The 18,472-nt window shown below is 46.4% G+C and overlaps 1 protein-coding gene across 1 annotated transcript in view; it reads right to left on the minus strand.

Annotated features, from left to right (window-relative positions):
* LMO7 (LIM domain 7) overlaps nucleotides 1–15,863 on the minus strand; it is a 97,367-nt gene extending 81,504 nt beyond the window's left edge. Inside the window, 1 exon segment of the mRNA XM_032226500.1 lies at nucleotides 15,731–15,863. The gene's annotated coding sequence lies outside the window, so the exon portion shown is untranslated.
* Between the last annotated feature and the right edge of the window lie 2,609 nt (nucleotides 15,864–18,472).

Raw genomic sequence — 18,472 nt, forward strand, 5'->3', positions numbered from 1 at the left:
AACCTGGCTGGGCCCAGAGGGAGGAGTCCCCCTTGTAGAGCTGTGCCCAGAAGGATTTCAGGTGCTACACCAGCCGAGAGCCCAGGGAAGGGGTGGGGGTGTGGCCGCTGTTATCCGGGAGTCGTTAGCTCCTCGTAGGGTCCCTGCTCCGGAGATTGTCGGGTGTGAGTCTTTGCTGTTAAAGTTGGACCTCAAGGGTCAAGTGGGTCTGCTGTTAACGTACCTGCCTCCCAACAGCGTTGCAGCAGCCCTCCCCTCGCTCCTCGAGTCGGTAGCCGAGCTGGCAATTGAGTTCCCTAGGTTGATGGTCCTGGGGGACTTTAATTTGCCGTCGCTCGGTGAAAACTCTGATGGGGCGCAGGAGTTCATGGCTTCCATGACAGCCATGGGCTTGACCCAAGTAATTCGAGGCCCAACCCATTCGGCGGGACACATGCTTGACCTCGTATTTCTCTCGGAGCAGTGGATTTGTGATCTTGGTCTGAGGGGGAATGACATCATACCCCTGTCGTGGTCAGACCACTGCCTACTGAGGCTCGACTTCCGGAGGCCAAACCCCCACTGTAGGGAGGAGGAACCGACCAGGTGGTTCCGCCCCAGGCGTCTTATGGAACCGTCAAGGTTCCAGACAGAGCTTGGGGTCATTCCTGACACTTTCACCCACAGTCCGGTAGAGACTCTGGTTGCTGCATGGCACTCGGCAGCATCGGAGGCCCTCGACCGGATTGCGCCACTGCGGCCCCTCCGAGGCGGCGGATCCCGGAGACCTCCTTGGTTTACCGAGGAACTCCGGGAGATGAAGCGCCGGAGGAGATGCCTAGAGCACCGTTGGAGGTCCGATAAGTCCGAATCGAACCGAGCAATGGTAACCACCTGCACCAAGGAATACACCAGGGCTCTTAGGGCAGCAAAAAGATCTCACATAGCCACCTTGGTTGCGTCCGCTGAGTCCCGCCCAGCCGCCCTGTTTAGGATAACCCGCTCCCTATTGAATAAAAGGGAAGCGGGGGAACCCTTGCAGGGCAGAGCTGAAGATTATGCCCAATTCTTAGCGGACAAAATTGCTCGGTTTCGGTCGGACTTGGACTCCACCCCCGCAGTTCCAGCCGAGGCACAGGAGGATCAAGTAGAACAGCTCTGGGTTGAGTTTCAGGACGTTACCCCCGGGGATGTGGACAAGGCCATGAGGGCTGTAAGTACCTCCACCTGTGTACTGGATCCGTGTCCCTCATGGCTGGTTACTAACTGCAGTGAGGTGACACGAGGCTGGATCCAGGCGGTTGTTACCGCCTCTCTTCGGGAGGGGAACTTCCCCGCCGCACTGAAAGCGGCGGTGGTGAGACCCCTCCTGAAGAAACCATCCTTGGATCCAGCTGTTCTTAATAACTATCGTCCAGTCTCCAACCTTCCCTTCCTGGGGAAGGTTGTTGAGAAGGTGGTGGCCTTCCAGCTCCAACGGTCCTTGGAGGAAGCAAACTATCTAGACCCCTTCCAGTCAGGCTTCAGACCCGGTTACAGCACAGAAACCGCTTTGGTCGCATTGATCGATGATCTCTGGAGAGCCAGAGATGGAGGACACTCCTCCATCCTGGTCCTCCTTGACCTCTCAGCGGCTTTCGATACCATCGACCATGGTATCCTTCTGCGACGACTGCGGGAGGTGGGAGTGGGAGGCACCGTGCTGCGGTGGTTCTCCTCCTACCTCTCGGACAGGTCGCAGTCGGTGTTAGTGGGGGGGCAGAGATCGTCCCCTAGGCCCCTAACTTATGGGGTGCCTCAGGGCTCGGTCTTATCCCCCCTACTATTCAACATCTACATGAAACCGCTGGGAGAGATCATTCGCAGGCACGGGATTAGATACCATCAATATGCGGACGATACTCAATTGTATTTGTCCGCCCCGTGCCAACTCAATGAAGCGGCAGACGTGATGAACCGAGGCCTTGAAGCCGTTATGGACTGGATGAGGGTTAACAAACTTGTGCTCAACCCAGAAAAGACCGAGTGGCTGCTGTGTTTTCCTCCCAAAGATTCGACTAATATTCCATCACTCAGGCTGGGGGGTCAAATTCTATACCCCTCAGAGAGGGTTCGCAACTTGGGGGTCCTCCTGGACCCACAGCTATCGTTTGACCATCATTTAATGGCTGTGACCAGGGGGGCATTCGCCCAGGTTCGCCTGGTGCGCCAGTTGCGGCCCTACCTGAATCGGGAGGCTCTCACAACAGTCACCCGGGCCCTTGTAACCTCTAGGCTGGAATACTGCAATGTGCTCTACATGGGGCTGCCCTTGAAGAGCATCCGGCGACTTCAGCTAGTACAGAACGCGGCCGCGCGAGTGATTGTGGGTGCACCCCGGTTCACCCGCATAACACCTATCCTCCGCGAGCTGCGCTGGCTACCTGTAGATCTCCGGATGTGCTTCAAGGTGCTATTAGTCACCCATAAAGCCCTACATGGTAGTGGATCTGGATACTTGAGAGACCGCCTTCTGCCAATTACATCCCTGCGACCAATAAGATCACATAGATTAGGCCTCCTCCGTATTCCATCGGCCAGCCAGTGTCGGCTGGCAACTACAAGGAGGAGGGCCTTCTCAGTAGTAGCCCCGACCCTTTGGAACGAGCTCCCCGTGGAGATTCGTACCCTCTCCACCGTCCAGGCCTTCCGCACAGCCCTTAAGAACTGGCTCGCCCGTCAGGCCTGGGGATAAAGACAGTTACCCCTCCCGAATGATGAATGTATGTTGTTTACTATTTTATTATATGTTTCTATCTTAATGTCTGTATTCCCCTCCCCCGATTTTATGTGAGCCGCCCTGAGTCCCCTCAGGGAAAAGGGCGGCCTACAAATATTAATAAAATCTACAAAAATCTACAAATCTTAATACATGGCTTATTTTCTCTCAAATGAGCCAATAAGCAATTTCACAGCTATCCCTAATGTTAGAAATTAGCCATCCATTGCAGTGAGACTTTTTGGCATTTCCTGAAGAACTTCTGGTGCAGGAGAATGTCTGACATGTGATTTTAGTAAATGTATTAAGGCCACTTTTTATTTTTGGGGGCAAATAGAAAATGAAATACAGACCTTTCACCCTATTCCATTGATCAAAACATCTCACTTTGTTGTTAAAGTCCCCACCAGTGTCCTGGCCGATTTGTGGGCCTATTTTTAGACACGCCAATCATGGGTGGAGCTACACTGATGTTCTTATCCACATAGCTATCGATCTACTCTGCTGCCCGAAATTAGCATCGTGTGTGAGTCATCCACAAGAATTTTCTGTTATGCCTCTAAGGATACCAGCAGAAAACTTGGGAGAGTGACATTCAAGTATGGTGCTGGAGAAGACTCCTGTGAGTCCCTTGGACTGCAAGGCGATCAAACCGGTCAGTCCTAGAGGAGATCAACCCTGACTGCTCTTTAGAAGGCCAGATCCTGAAGTGGAAACTCAAATAGTTTGGTCACCTAATGAGAAGGAAGGACTCACTGGAGAAAAGCCTAATGTGGGAAAGACTGAGGGCAAAAGAAGAAGGGGATGGCAGAGAATGAGGTGGCTGGATGGAGTCATTGAAGCGGTAGGCATGAGCTTAAATAAACTCTAGAGGATGGTAGAGGACAGGAAGACTTGGAAGAACATTGTCCATGGGGTCATGATGGGTCGGACACGACTTTGCAACTAACAACAACAACAACCTTCAAGTGCACAAATGGGTGTGAAGCAGCAGTAGGACTCCTGCCATTGTACCCCACTAACGTCTTTAAAAAAAATAAAGTGACTTTCTGAAAGAGAAAATCTCTTTCAGAGGTTGTCATGTGACTTGGTCTCTACAGACATTATTATCAGAATGACAGAACTGTCTGGGAAAATTTCAAAACAAGAGAAAACAAGAGAAGCTGATTTAGGGTGGAAGACTCTTCAGTTTCCATGCCCCAAAACATTTCTGCCGTCAGCAAAACAGGGGCTGGGTGATAAATACTTTCCTCCTTATTGTAGCTGCTTGATCGAAAAGCAGCCTTTGAACATGTTCCAACATATACACATATAGACAGAATAAAAACAGATCCACACCCTCTGGGATTAAACCGTGCTAAATGAGAAGGGAAACTGATTGGACGTTCATTATAAGATCTTCAAAAGACATTTCTGGACATTCTTCTTTTTTTCCCCCTTTGGTTACTTAAAGACAAGAATAGAAACAGAATCTGGATGGTATCAAAACTGTTACTGGGACAGAACGTCATCATCCCATATATGTTAAGGTGAATAAGACTAACCTGGAGTAGCCATCCAGGTTCCGTTTCTTCCCTGCTTTGGGTAGTAACCATCACTGACAAGGTCTCTCACACCCACTCCTATAGCAATAGCAATAGCAGTTAGACTTATATACCACTTCATAGGGCTTTCAGCCCTCTCTAAGCGGTTTACAGAGTCAGCATATTGCCCCCAACAACAATCCGGGTCCTCATTTTACCCACCTCGGAAGGATGGAAGGCTGAGTCAACCCTGAGCCGGTGAGATTTGAACAGCCGAACTGCAGAACTGCAGTCAGCTGAAGTAGCCTGCAGTGCTGCATTTAACTACTGCGCCACCTCGGCTATACACACAACTTTCTAATTCATGGTCAGTCAACCTTCTAATCACCAGGAATGACCTTACTATATTTTTAAAAAAATGATGGTAGAAACATCTGAGGGCCACAGAGTCCCCACTTTTGAAAAACAACAACATCAAGCAGGTAGCTTTTATCATCATCATCATCATCATCATCATCATCATCATCATCATCATATTTTAACGACCCCATAATCCTTTGCTAGGTGGAGTCTGGGTAACTGAATGGAGCTAGCAGAGTGTTTAATGGCCGGATACGCTGCCTGTCGCCAATGCGGAGTTTTGCTCGGCAGATATATTCTCATTGCGCCCAGAGAGAGAAATATCTGCATCTACCTAGGATCAAACTCACAGCCTGCTGATTGTGAGGTGAGCGCTCCACCTCTAGTCCACCGCACCACATTCCTTTGAGGATTAGACAGAAAACCTCCAGCCATCCAACTCCTGTAAGGATTCTCAGCTGATAGTGAAATTCATTTTCTTATTATAGTAAGTGAACATGGTTTCTTCCTTTCCTAACAAAAAGACATTTGGAAAAGAACCTGAGAAGAGAATTGATATCAGTGTTCGTATACATAACTGGGGGGGGGGGAGAGAGAGAAAGAAAGAAAGAAAGAAAGAAAGAAAGAGGGAGGGAGGGAGGGAGGGAGGGAGGCAGGGAGGGAGAGAGAGACAGAGAGAATGAATGTTTAGGAGCTATTTTTCATTGCCAGAGAAACTAGTACCAGAAATAATCCAAGCTCCAGCCACTTAGTTTCATTTCAATATAAGAAAAAACTGAGAGTAAGAGAGGCAGGCTTTCATGGGAGATTTTTCCAAGGATGCTGGCCAGCCACCTCTCAAAGCTTCATTTATTTAGCATATGACACCTCTTCATTAGTCTTTCTGCAGGTTGCAGCAGTTTGGCTCTTCATGATCCCTTCCATCTCCACAACTCTATGATGCTATGACTTTCCGAAGAGCTGGCTGCCAAAGGCAGTTATTAAGGAAGATACTCAATGATAACAAACTTTGTAGTCAGATTAAAACAAGGCACAACAAAGACAAAGCTATATAAATCTATGACACATCTATCCCTCTTCATCTCGACACTGAAGCATTATTCATCTCTCCCTACTCTACATTCTACATGCATTGCGTATGTTTAGCCACTGATCAACATGGATAATCTCATGATCCTATTGTATAGATAAGCTATGGAAAGTACTCATGTGACATTCCTACACATGAATAAATAGCCGTAAAGTAGAAATATAGAAGGAGAGACAAATGCGTTGAAAAGTTCTGTGGAGACAGGAGACGTTCTCTGACAATTCCTGTGATTTAGAAATTCAGTTATACTTCATTTAACGTTTACATGGAGATGTAAAGCTTTTAAAAAAATACTGCAGTACGCCGATGTTAGATTCCATAATTAACAGTACATCAAGAGAACTTTCCTTTTTCAGTCTACAGTGAATGAATGAGTTCAAAACATGGGGTTGTTTTAATAATTCAAATACAACTGAATCTAGGATTAAATCTAGAATGAAAATGGCCTCTAAAAAGGATTTGCTGCTAACAGTTCATTACTGTAGCAACTTGGGAAGTGCTATCAAGATAAGTTCTTGTCACACAAAGAGATGAAGCTTGCTCATTGTCACTCTCTCCCCTCCACCCTAAACCCCTCCCCTCAATTTCGACTCGTCCACAGAATCGGAAAAAGCAAAAAGCAAGCAAAAAGCAACTTTCTCCCCCTCTGGATTTAACAGAACTTCACAGAGTTGGAAGAGACCTTGGAGGGCTTCTAGTCCAACCTGCTGCTCAAGCAGAAAACCTTATAGCATTTTAGACACGTGGCTTATCCAGTCTCTATTTAAAAGACTCCAGTGATGGAGCACCCACAACTTTCAAAGGCAAGTTGTTTCACTGGTTAATTGTTCTCACTGTTAGGAAATTCCTCCTTAGTTCTAGGATGCTTTTCTCCTTGATTAGTTTCCATGCATTGTTTCTTGTCCTGCCCTCGGGTGCTTTAGCAATAGCAGTTAGACTTATATACCGCTTCATAGGGCTTTCAGCCTTCTCTAAGCAGTTTACAGAGTCACCATATTGGCCCCACAGTCTGGGTCCTAATTTCACCCACCTCGGAAGGATGGAAGGCTGAGTCAACCTTGAGCCGGTGAGATTGGAACTGCTGAACTGCAGATAACAGTCAGCTGAAGTGACCTGCAGTACTGCACCCTAACCACTGCGCCACCTCGGCTCTTGGCGAAGAGCTTGACCCTTTCTTCTTTGTGGCAACCCCTAAGATATTGGAACCCTACTATCATGTCACCTCTAGTCCTTCTCTTCACTAGATTAGCTAATTTCAGTTCTACAGAAGGCTGGATTGAAACAGTGGAGTTCTTCCTAACCTTTAAAAGGGGTGGTGGTAATTCTAAGTGAAGAACACTGGAAACGACATTCCCCTAACTCCACTGAAGATGTTACCTAGCATGGCAACAGAATGTTCAGAAACCAACCCACCAGCTCGGAGAATGAACCTCCACCCCAGTTCTAAGTGAATTTCTAGTCCAACTAATGTTTTCATCTCAAGATGTTTGAGGATTTGTGGCACAGTAAGGTCAATAAGAAAGACATCCTTCCCTTCCTACGATGAAAACATTACTCTACTGTGGAGGGTTGGGGACTATTAATGGTTCCACTGGGAAGCATTTCCTACAATTGTTGTGACATCCATGTTGCATCTGACTGCGTTCAAGACCATGGAAGGCAAAGTTCTCAGTGAAATTCCAACTGGAAAAGTCTCCTGTTCAGGAAGAAGCTTCTTGGATGAGAAGCAAAATGTCTTCAAAGAAAAACAACAAAAAAAGTCCAGTTGCCTCCAGAGAAAAGCACCTTTGGGCTTCTATTCAGATTTTCCTATTGCTTGAACAACTGGTGCATATATGCATTTCTGCCAATCTTTAACAGCTTAGATGTGAAATTTCTATTGGAGCAATTTATTTTGCTAATTTATTTACGGTTTTGCCACCACTCCTCTTCCAGAATTTCAGAATTTAATTTCAAGCACATTAGATCTGCGCACGCATTTAATACTCCATCCGAGAAAAGAGCTTTTGGACTATCACTGTTAAGATAACAACTAGCCGATAAACCTACATCTGGACACACAATTCACAGTTTCATCCTAAATCTGCTTCACAGGTAAATTCCTTCCACAAAGTTCAAAGGTACTTAATTACTATAATCCGTGGAAGACTGCAGAGTCAGACATCTATAGAATTAAAGCAATTCAGACTAATTATTAAGAGAATTGCTTAAGAGTTCATAAATCAAAATAAGAAACAGACAGGCTGAGGCAGAAAATTCAAGGTCTTGCATTATTATGCAATAAGCCAGTGATGGCTAACACTTTCCTCCTTCTCCGTGCCAAAATCAACGCGTGTGCCTACACCCATAATACAATGTGCCCTGCCCTCTTGCGCATGCGTGCACGCCCCCCACCCGCACTCCCCCATGTATGTGCATAACCCTCTCCTGCGCCGTGTTTTGGGCCTAGCAGGCCTTCTTGAAGCCTCCTTGGACCAAAAACAGGCCACAGGGTGTGTGTGTGCTGCTCCCCACTCCCCCGCATGCACGTTCGAGCCGCCCACCCTCCTGCACATGCGCTTAGTCTCCTGCACGCACTGCAGAGGCCCAAAAATCAGCTGGCCGGTGGGAGGCGCATGCACATGCGCAATGGAGCTGAGCTGGGTGATGGTTCGTGTGGCTGCAGAGAGGGCTCCGTGTGCCAGCTGTGGCACACGTGCCAGAGGTTCGTCATCACGACAATAAGCTATTGACGGTCACCTCCTAATACGGATGCATTCCTTAGATCAGTGTTTCTCAACCTTGGCAACTTGAAGATGTCTGGACTTTAACTCCCAGAATTCTGGGACTTGAAGTCCAGACATCTTCAAGTTGCCAAGGTTGAGAAACACTGCCTTAGATGAAGAAATGCTCGCAATACTTGTGTGGCAAACCAGATGGGGAGAGACATCTGGCTTAAGGCCTCGTTCGGGATATCTCCTCACCATTCACTAGGAATTCACAGGGAATCCAGCCCAATTGCAGGAAGTCTTCGACTTATAACAGTTCATTTAATGACCGTTCAAAGAGTGGTGCGGGTGGCCTAGAGGTAGAACTCTCGTCTCACAGCCAGGAGGCTGTGAGTTCCATCCTAGGTAGAGGGAGATATTTCTCTCGCTGCACACAATGAGAATATATCTGTTGAACAAAACTCCTCATTGGCGACAGGAAGGGTATCAGGCCAGTAAAACACTCAGATCCATTCCGTTGCCCAAACTCCACCCTGCAAGGGATTATGGGGTTGTTAAAAGATGATGATGATGATGATGATGATGATGATGATGATGATGATGATGATGATTTTAGTGATTGTTCAAAGATACAACGGCACGGGAAAAAGTGATTTATGACTGTTTTTCACACTTATGGCCTTTGCAGCATCCCCACAGTCACATGATCAAAATTCGTATGCTTGGCAACTGTTTCGTATTTATGACAGTTGCAGCATCCCGGGGTCATGTGATCCCCTTTTTGTGACCTTCTGACAAGCGAAGTCAATGGGGAAACCAGATTCATTTAACAATCACATTACTAACAACTGCAGTGATTCACTCAGCAACTGTGGCAAGGACTGTAAAATTCACTTAACCAGCGTCTCACTTAGCGACAGGAATTCTGGGATCAATTGTGGTCATAAGGCTATCTTTGAAGAAACACTTCAAAGCAAACATGCTTAGAACTAGCAGAAAAAATCTTTGGTTACTCCCACAGTTAATGAGAGCACATATATAGGATTCAATCCTCAGAGCAAGATTTTTTCTTACGTTGAAACTAATACTGTATTTTTGAACTATAAGACGCACCGGTGTATAAGACGCTCCAAGTTTTCGAAGAGGTAAGTAAGAAAAAAAAAGTTTTCATCCTCCCTGGGCCCCAAGAGCATTCTGCAGGCTTCAGCAGGGCTGGGGGAAGGCAAAAACGTCCCCGATTTTGCGAGAAAAGGGCAGAAAACGAGCCATTTTTTGCAAAACAGGGGCATTTTTGCCTTCCCCATCCCTGCTGAAGCCTGCAAAAAATGGCCCGTTTTTTGCAAAAATGGGATGCTGGGTTGGGGCTTCAGGAGGCCAAACATGGCTGTATTGAGTGTATAAGCCGCACCAACATTTCCACGCTCTTTTAAGCGGGAAAAAGATGCGTCTTATACTCCGAAAAATATGATAATTCAAATTAAACATCTCAACATGTACAAAAGGGTGCATGGAAAATAGAAAAACCACATCAAGGTCCTGAAACCTCTGGGTGCAGCACCTAAAAGGATGACGCAAAAAGACCGAAGGATGTTGGGTAGCTTTCTCCAAGCGCCTGCAAGTATTTTTAGCTGGAGTTTCACATTGCACCCTATAATAATCTTGGCTCTTTGACTTCGAGACATGCTCATTTCCTACCGAAAGAGGAGATTAATGCCCAAGCTGCTTGTACGGAAAGTCAGTGCCAAGAAAAGTCTGGATGCACTCCTCCTTCTCTTTGTCCATCTAGTTTTCGGTATATATATATTTCCCCCCAGCTGATTAAAACAGGCGTCAGGTTCCAATGTTTGCAAAATGGGAAACCCATGTCAGTAAAAGGCAGTAGCTTTCCAAATTCCCTCTTGGGGGGGAAGTGGGGGGGATTTTGAAGGATATGCATTATTTCTTTCATCACAGCCTTCCACTGTTCTGGCTGGAGTTGCAACCCATCATATCTGGAAGACATCACCAAGTACTTTAGATATCCCAGCTAAGATGGAGGGAGGGAGGCTCTGTTTTCAAACACAGCTCGAGAGTAAAGGAAACAGCTGTGGGAGTAAGAGTTCTGTTATGGGCCATCAGCAGCCAGCAGAGCTGGCCGCAGATTCAGACAGTAAGGAAGTTGGGGAGGAACATGGGCCAGTCCTGGAGTCTGCGGAAGGCTCTGATGAGGGCTGTGTGTCAGAGGCAGAGATGGGGGCAGAGCCGTATGCCAGTTATCAGCTGCCTTCAGAATCAGACATCAGTGAGGCAGACAAACAGCTGGAGCCGGTTCCCAGTGTGCACATGCACAGAGTTGCCAGATGAAGGGAACAACTAAAGAACAGGGGTCGACTTGGGAGTAAGGCCACAGGTGGACGATGAATGGCTCCTCCCAGAGGAAATGAAAGAGGAGCGAAAGGGGAGTAGAGTTTGCAGAAAATAATTCGTTCACTTAATTGGTTCACGACTCTTAAAGATTCCTTGTCAAGTTCTGCAGATATCGGCCTGGCAGCTCTCCAAGACAGATAAGGTCTGTGACTGTAAATCCTCCCTTGAAAGACTTTGCTGGATGTGAATGAGCAGAATTCACAGTAAATTAATAAAAGGGTTTTTTGTCAGGACAAGGAGTTTGCTTCATGCTCTTGGGACGCCTCAATCAGAACCAATTCATCACAAGAACAAAGACTGCCTTTTCTCTAGAACTATCAGTAGCCTGGATATCAATCCATTCGTCCAGTTTCGCCCGCAATCTCACAATCACTGCTTGGGCCTGCGGTTCCTAGGAAAGTTTCAACACAACTCTTGCACAACGGATTTACTATTAAGCTGCCTGATCTCCGTTGCTTTTCTCTGCTAGGGACTGCCACCTCCGATGAGCTCCTGTTGCAGACTTATCATTCCAACCTTGATTAAGCCAACCCAGAAGAAAGGAACCATTTCTGAATGGCCATGGAATTGGGGCAGCAGCTTTAGCCGATCATTCTTGAACCATGACAGTCTGGACAGAGGAGCATTTTTTCTTCATGAAGGCCAAGAAAGATTCGAAAAACTCTTTTGAAAGTGTTAAAGGCAAGCCGCTTGCCTTCCAGTTTGGGGAAAAGAGGTGAGATCTGGGAAGTTGGAACACTCTTACAGGACCATAATACAAAAGGGGTTGCCACAAAGAGGAACGAGTCAAGCTATTCTCCAAAGCACCTGAAGGCGGGACAAGAAGCAACAGATGGAAACTCATCAAGGAGAGAAGCAACCTAGAACTAAGGAGGAATTTCCTGGCAGTGAGAACAATTAATCAGTGGAAGGACTTACCTCCAGAGGTTGTGGGTGCTCCAACACTAGAGACTTTTAAGAAGAAACTGGACAGCCACTTGTCTGAAATGGCATAAGGTCTCCTGCTTGAGCAGGGGGTTGAGCAAGGTCTCTTCCAACTCTATTATTCTGTTCTGTAAGACTTCCTATGCTTACGCGTATCCATGCCAGGAAGCCCCATAAAAGCCCAGAATGATATAGGATTTCCTACCATGGGCAAGAGATTGGACTAAAAAACCTCCACGTTGACTTCCAACTCTATTATTCTGTTCTATGATTCTTTCTATAATTACATGCAGTGGTGGGTTGCAGGCGGTACGCCCCGGTATTGGCGTACTGGAGCTTGCCCGGAGCACCGGGTACCATTCTGGTATGGTGTTCTGGAGGACCCGCCCGAGTTTCTTACCTGTCCTTTAAAGCCTTCGGCACTTCCACGCATGCGCATGGCACGTAGAGCGCCTGCACGACACTCCACCGAGCAGCTGGAGTGTCACGGAGGCTTGCAGAGGCATTGTTGGAAGGTACGACGCATGGCACGCACCGCATATGTTATGTGGAGAGCGCCAGGCCCTGTTGCAACCGTACCCAGTTGCAATGGGATCTGGAACCCACCACTGATTACATGTGATGATGTTCGGCTATCGTGTTTGACGAGGACCTTGACATCTAACAGGTTGTGGGCTGTCCCCAATGTGCAAGGCCTATATGAGCATGAAACGTTCTGCCACATGTCAGGAGACATGTGTGGCCACAATTGTAGGCATCTCATCCAGCTCAAACAAAATCCAGAATGGTACAGGATCTCCTGCCCATGGACAGCAGGTTGGACGCTAGAAGACCTCCAAGGTCCATTCCAACCCTATTATTCTGCGTTCTGAGTTCTTTTCTGCAACACAACATTCACAGAGAACCTCTCTCTCTCTCTCTCTCTCTCTCTCTCTCTCTCTCTCTCTCTCCCTCCTTCTCTCCCTTTTTCTCTCTTTCTTCCTCTCCCTCTCTTGCACCCAGGTCGAAAGCTTTGGGGAGGGAAAAGGAAACAGGTCCTCGAGATGGTTACATACATGGCTTCTGACACCGCAACCGAGGGAAGATTGTGACAGAAAACACTCTCATCGCCTATACATGCAGCAGCCAGTTTGACAGCATTTCCAGCAGTCCGAGAGGGAATTGCACCGCCTTCTCATTTTACTCCCGCAGCGGGAGGGGACACACAGAGAGAGAGAGGCAGGAATGCAAATCTGAAGCTGCCAGGCCTTCTCGCCAGGCCCACACGTTGTCTCCTGGAAAAAGAAACTTGTTAGGGAAACTTGCCGGCTGTTGCTTTGTTTCTCCCCTAACAGGAAGGGGTGCCATGGCGTTCCCAGATTGGTCGCCTGGGAGCAATTCCTACACACCTCAAGCAGCGGTTGTGGGACAGGTGGCTTACGATGACTCGGTTTTCCAGGTTGCAAAAGATTTAGCCGGGTGGATTTCGCAAAGGTGTTTACCCTTCTTCACGTGCTGCTTTCTCACAAAGCAAAGGGAGGGCAAAGTGGAAAGAGAGTGTGACAGCCTTCATTGGTGTCCTCTTCCACAATGCCACCGTTTGCCGAATTGTTTTCTTCCCTAATCCCCCAGGAACATTCCTAGTCTTGACAAACTATGAGGAATTTTGCCAGTCACTGCTTTCATCACACCTGTATACTGCACGAGTCAAAAAGAGGGCTGTGAAAAGGATCTGCAGTTCCTTCGCAACCTGAACATAAATTGTTTCAACTTCTACCCTCAAAACTGCACTGCACACCAGAACAACTAGACACAAGGACAGTTTTTCCCCAAATGCCATCACTCTGCTAAAAAACTAATTCCCGCAACACTGTCATATTACCTACTAAGATTGCATTACTATTGTTCTTCTCTTCCTTCCTAGTACCTATTTCTTCCCACTTATGATTATAACCATGTTGGTTGAATCTTTAAAATGTATATTGTTTTTTTTCCTAGTATAATTTGATTGCTTATTAGTAACGTGTGACTTTCATTAAGCGTTGTATCTTATGATTCTTGATGAATGTATTCTGTTTTATTTCTCTTTATGTCCACTGAGAGCATCTGCACCAAAGACAAATTCCTTGTGTGTCCAATCACACTTGGCCAATCAAGTCTTCTATTCTATTCTATTCTGAAACTTAGAAACCATGTACGTTTATGTACATATCCACGCACGCCTTTTCTGGCATTCTCAAGCAGGTTGCACAACGCGCTTCAACGAGCAAATCTAAAATAATTGTTTGAACAATTAAGCAGGTCCTTTTTTTTTTTTTTTTTTGAAGCTGGCTACAATGTCCTTGACATTCGTTTTTGTTAGGTCTGTACGCCCTTCCTGAAATGAAGCAGGCACATACCGAGATAGACAGTTCGTAGGAAAACTTTCTGAGCATTTTCTGGTGGCGCAGAGAAAAAGCTCTCCTTGGGGAAGAAGAATGGAATTCTCCTTCGTCACTTTTGGGTCAACGTTAGGGAGGGTTGAGATGACGAATGCCGTATCTCAGAAAAGGGATGTCATAGGTTAAAGGTGTGGTCGCCCAGAGTTTCAGGTAAAGCTGAGGTAAAAGTTAAAACCAAACGATTTCCTGGTCTACCGTTGCTGAGTGAAGCCAGCAGCTATCATGTAGCTCGCATGTCACCCATATTTCTCTGCAGAGGAGAGAGCCTGCATTCTATGTATAGTTTTACGGGGGTTATATCAGAAAGATTGTCTGAAGGCAACCCTAGAAATAGAATATAGAAATCTCGGCCCAGAATAACCACTCAGGATTAAAGCAAAAGCACCTTTTCCACTCAAGTTTTGCATTTCTTCTCTGGATTGACATTTCTTTTAGCGAATTTTGTCATTCCGTTTTACCACTTTCTGTGCCATAATTATTAATCGAATCGCTCCGACTGTTCAGTGAGTAACACAGTTGTTAAGTGAATCTGGCTTCCCCACTGATTTTGCTCGTCGGAAGGTGGCCAAGAGCGATCACACGACCCCCCCAGGACACTGCAACCGTCATAAGTGTGAGTCAGTTGCCAGGCACCCAGGTTTTGATCACGTGACTATGCAGATACTGCAATGGTCGTAAGTGTGAAAAAGGGTCACCAGTCACTTTTTCCCTTGCTGCTGTTAACTTCAAAACTGTCGCTAAATGAACTGTTGCAAGGCGACAACTACCTGTATCAATTTGTCAAGTAGTTTACCACAGTTTACATCATATGATAAATAGATAGATGATTGATAAGAGAGAGAGAGATGATAGACAGAGAGAGAGAGAGTTAGAGAGATAGAAAGAAAGGTAGAGATAGATAGATAGATAGATAGATAGAAAGAAAGAAAGAAAGAAAGAAAGAAAGAAAGAAAGAAAGAAAAGAGAGAGATGACAGAGAGATAGAAAGGTAGATATAGATGTTAGGTACAGATAGAAAGAAAGAGAGAGAGAAAGAGAAAGTAGAGGTATAGATGATGATGATAGATAGCTAGGAGAGAGATGATAGAGAGATAGATAGAAAGGTAGGTAGGTAGGTAAGTAGGTAGGTAGGTAGGCAGGCAGGCAGGCAGGCAGGCAGGCAGACAGACAGACAGACAGATGATAGATATAGGTAGAAAGAGAGAGAGAAAGAAAGGTAGGGATAGATAGATGATAGATAGAAGAGAGAGAGATGATAGAGAGATATAGAAAGGTAGAGATAGATAGATGCTAGATAGATATAGAGAAAAAGGTAGAGCTATAGATGATAGATAGAAAGGGAGAGATGATAGAGAGATACAAAGATAAAGATGAAATATCTATAGGGAGAGAGAGAGAAAGAGAGAGAGAGAAAGAGAGGGGGGAGGGAGGGGGAGAGAGAGAGAGAGAATCCTGAAGATCGGGCTAGCTTTTTGGAACTTAACAGCAAATCTCAACTTGTCAATCTCAACAAGATTCAACAACATGCACACACAGAAAGCCGAGGACTTAGCCGTACTTACTTGACGGTAACTCGATTAGATAAATCCTGAAGGTCACCCGGATGAAAAAGCTGAGCTTCTTTTAATCCCAGGTTCTCACAAGCTTTCAAAAAGACGTTGATATTATCCTGCGAAAGAAGAGAGCAGAAGGCGTCCGCTTAGTTTAGGAGCGTGGCAGAAAGCGTGCAGGTCTCAAAGTTCAGACTGGTCTTCAGTATCGCCGACAACACGTAACATTTCCTGTGGCCCCCGGTAGCCACTCCGCAGCTGGCTTGACTGACAGGCAGGTTAAAGATTAGCAGGTATAAAAAAAAAATATGGGGCTGGCCAGTGAGGAGCGCCAGTGAGGAGCAGCATCCCCCCCCCCTCGGTGTCAGCTCTGCACACAAACGCCCTCTTTAAAAAAAAAAAAAAAGCTTTGCATGACAAGCCTCACCTCTCACATTTAAAAATAACTCCGGCTGCTGACATTCACCCACCCAGGAATGGTTGCCAACGGAGGAGCGAAGGAGGAGGAACTCTCGTTTCTATGCCACCGAGGATTGCAAAAAGCACCACCTGCGAGTGGGTTTTGGTTACCAGAGGACGGAGCAGAGAAAGAGGAGAGAAAGAGGCAAAGCAGAAGGCGAGGCCAGAGCAGAATCTGTGGTTTCACTGGGCAAACTGGGTGTGGCTGAGCATTTATTTGCACCACCACCACCTGCTCCAGGGAGAGCTTACCTCCAGCCCTGCCGAGAGAGGTGGAGGAAGCGAGGTTCTCCATGGCTGGGAATGCCAACCTGACTTAACTCTTTAGCGTAAGTCCCTGATCCTTCCCCTCCCAAAAAACGTTTCAATCATAAACTGTTTGCTTGTTTAGTTTGTTTTATTTGTCAACAAGTGCAAGGAAACAAGCATGAAAAAATGGCACAAATAAATGGATATAAATAAGCAAAACATAGCCATAAACACATAAAAAGAGTACATATAAATGGGCCAGTAGGACAGGAATTGTAGCAGGGGTGGGTTCCTGCCAGTTCTAACTTCTTCTATAGAAGAGGTTCCACAAATCTACAGTGCCGTTTAGAACCGGTTCCAGCTCCCTCCCCCTGCCTATCCGCACATCATCAAGATGAAGAGGGAGAGGAGGAATTCTGGGAGTTGAAGTCCACAAGTCTTAAAGCTGTCAAGTTTGAACACCCCGGGTTTTTTTTCTAAATGGTTAGGGGTGCAAGGGTCTTGTAATTTGACAGCTTTAAGACTTGCACACTTCAATGCCAGAGTTCCTGAGCCCACATGACTGGAGGAGGAATTCTGGGAGTTGAAGTCCACAAGTCTTAAAGCTGTCAAGTTTGAACACCCCTGGGGTTTTTTTTCCTAACCCTTTAGGGTCTTGTAACTTGACAGCTTTAAGACTTGCGTGCTTCAAATGCCATAGTTTCTGAGCCAACATTTTGGTTGCTAAACAAGAGCGTTGTTAAGTGAGTTTCACCACATTTTTCAAGTTGGCCCCATCCACCCAGTGAAACCCACCACTGAATGGTAGGCACTCTGGTACACTTATGCACGCCCCCTTAGGGACCTCTTAAGAAACGTGTAAGGTCCATGATAGAAGGTAAAAGGTATGGGGGTTAGAGGAACTATCAACAAGATCAGGTAGGGTGTTCTACACTTTTACCACTCTATTGCTGAAATCGTATTTCCGGCAATCAAGATTTGAACGGATTGCATTTAGTTTGTATCTATTGATAGCCCTTGTGATGTTGCAATTGAAGTAAAACTAGTCATTAACAGAACAAAAACCCTTCAGCAAAAAACTCACACCCTGGTTGGCACTTCCTTACCCTCCTACCACCATCGGGAAGGAGATATGGAAGCATAGCCAGCCACACAAACTGGCTGAAGAGCAGTGGGCTGTCAAGACTCCGGAATGCAAAATAACATCACCACTATGTAGTACGATGGACTTGCAGGGGCTGTGCAATGTGTAACACGGTCACACTGGTGCAATAGGACTGGGTGTCTGTTAATATGATTTATAAGGTTAGGGCCATGATGGCGAACCTATGGCACGCTTGCCATAGGTGGCACACAGAGCCCACTCTGTTGGCACGCGTATTGTCACCAGCTGCTCTTCTGGTTTCCAGTGCTCCAGCTGGTCTTCGTGGGCACTGGAGCACCAGAAAAGAGCCGAGGTGGCGCAGTGGTTAGGGTGCAGTACTGCAGGCTACTTCAGCTGACTGTTATCTGCAGTTCAGCAGTTCCAATCTCACCGGCTCAAGGTTGACTCAGCCTTCCATCCTTCCGAGGTGGGTGAAATGAGGACCCAGACTGTGGGGGCGATATGCTGACTCTGTAAACCGCTTAGAGAGGGCTGAAAGCCCTATGAAGCGGTATATAACTCTAACTGCTATTGCTATTGGTAAAATGGCCTGAAAATGGCTCAAAAAATGTATTGAAAACAGCCTGAAAACAGCCTAAAAACAGCCTGAAAACAGCCCAAAAATGATCTCAAATGGCTCAAAATGGCCTGAAAACAGCCCGAAAAACTGCCAAAATGGCCGAAAAACAGGCATGCGCGTATGTTCCAGTTTGCGCACTGAAAGGGTTCACTATCAGTGGGTTAGGGGTTTTCTGTTTTCACTGTGAGTTGTATTGTGTTGGGTGTGTATATGTGTGCACTGAGGGAGCTCATCCAATCTCGTTGCACATATGTTGTGCACCGAAAAAATAAAAAAATGGTTGTAACGGTCTCTCCTTCCTGCCTTTGGGCTGGCCAGCTGG

This window comes from Thamnophis elegans, chromosome 11 (genome assembly GCF_009769535.1).
Source record: "Thamnophis elegans isolate rThaEle1 chromosome 11, rThaEle1.pri, whole genome shotgun sequence".
NCBI classification, from domain to species: Eukaryota; Metazoa; Chordata; class Lepidosauria; order Squamata; family Colubridae; genus Thamnophis; species Thamnophis elegans.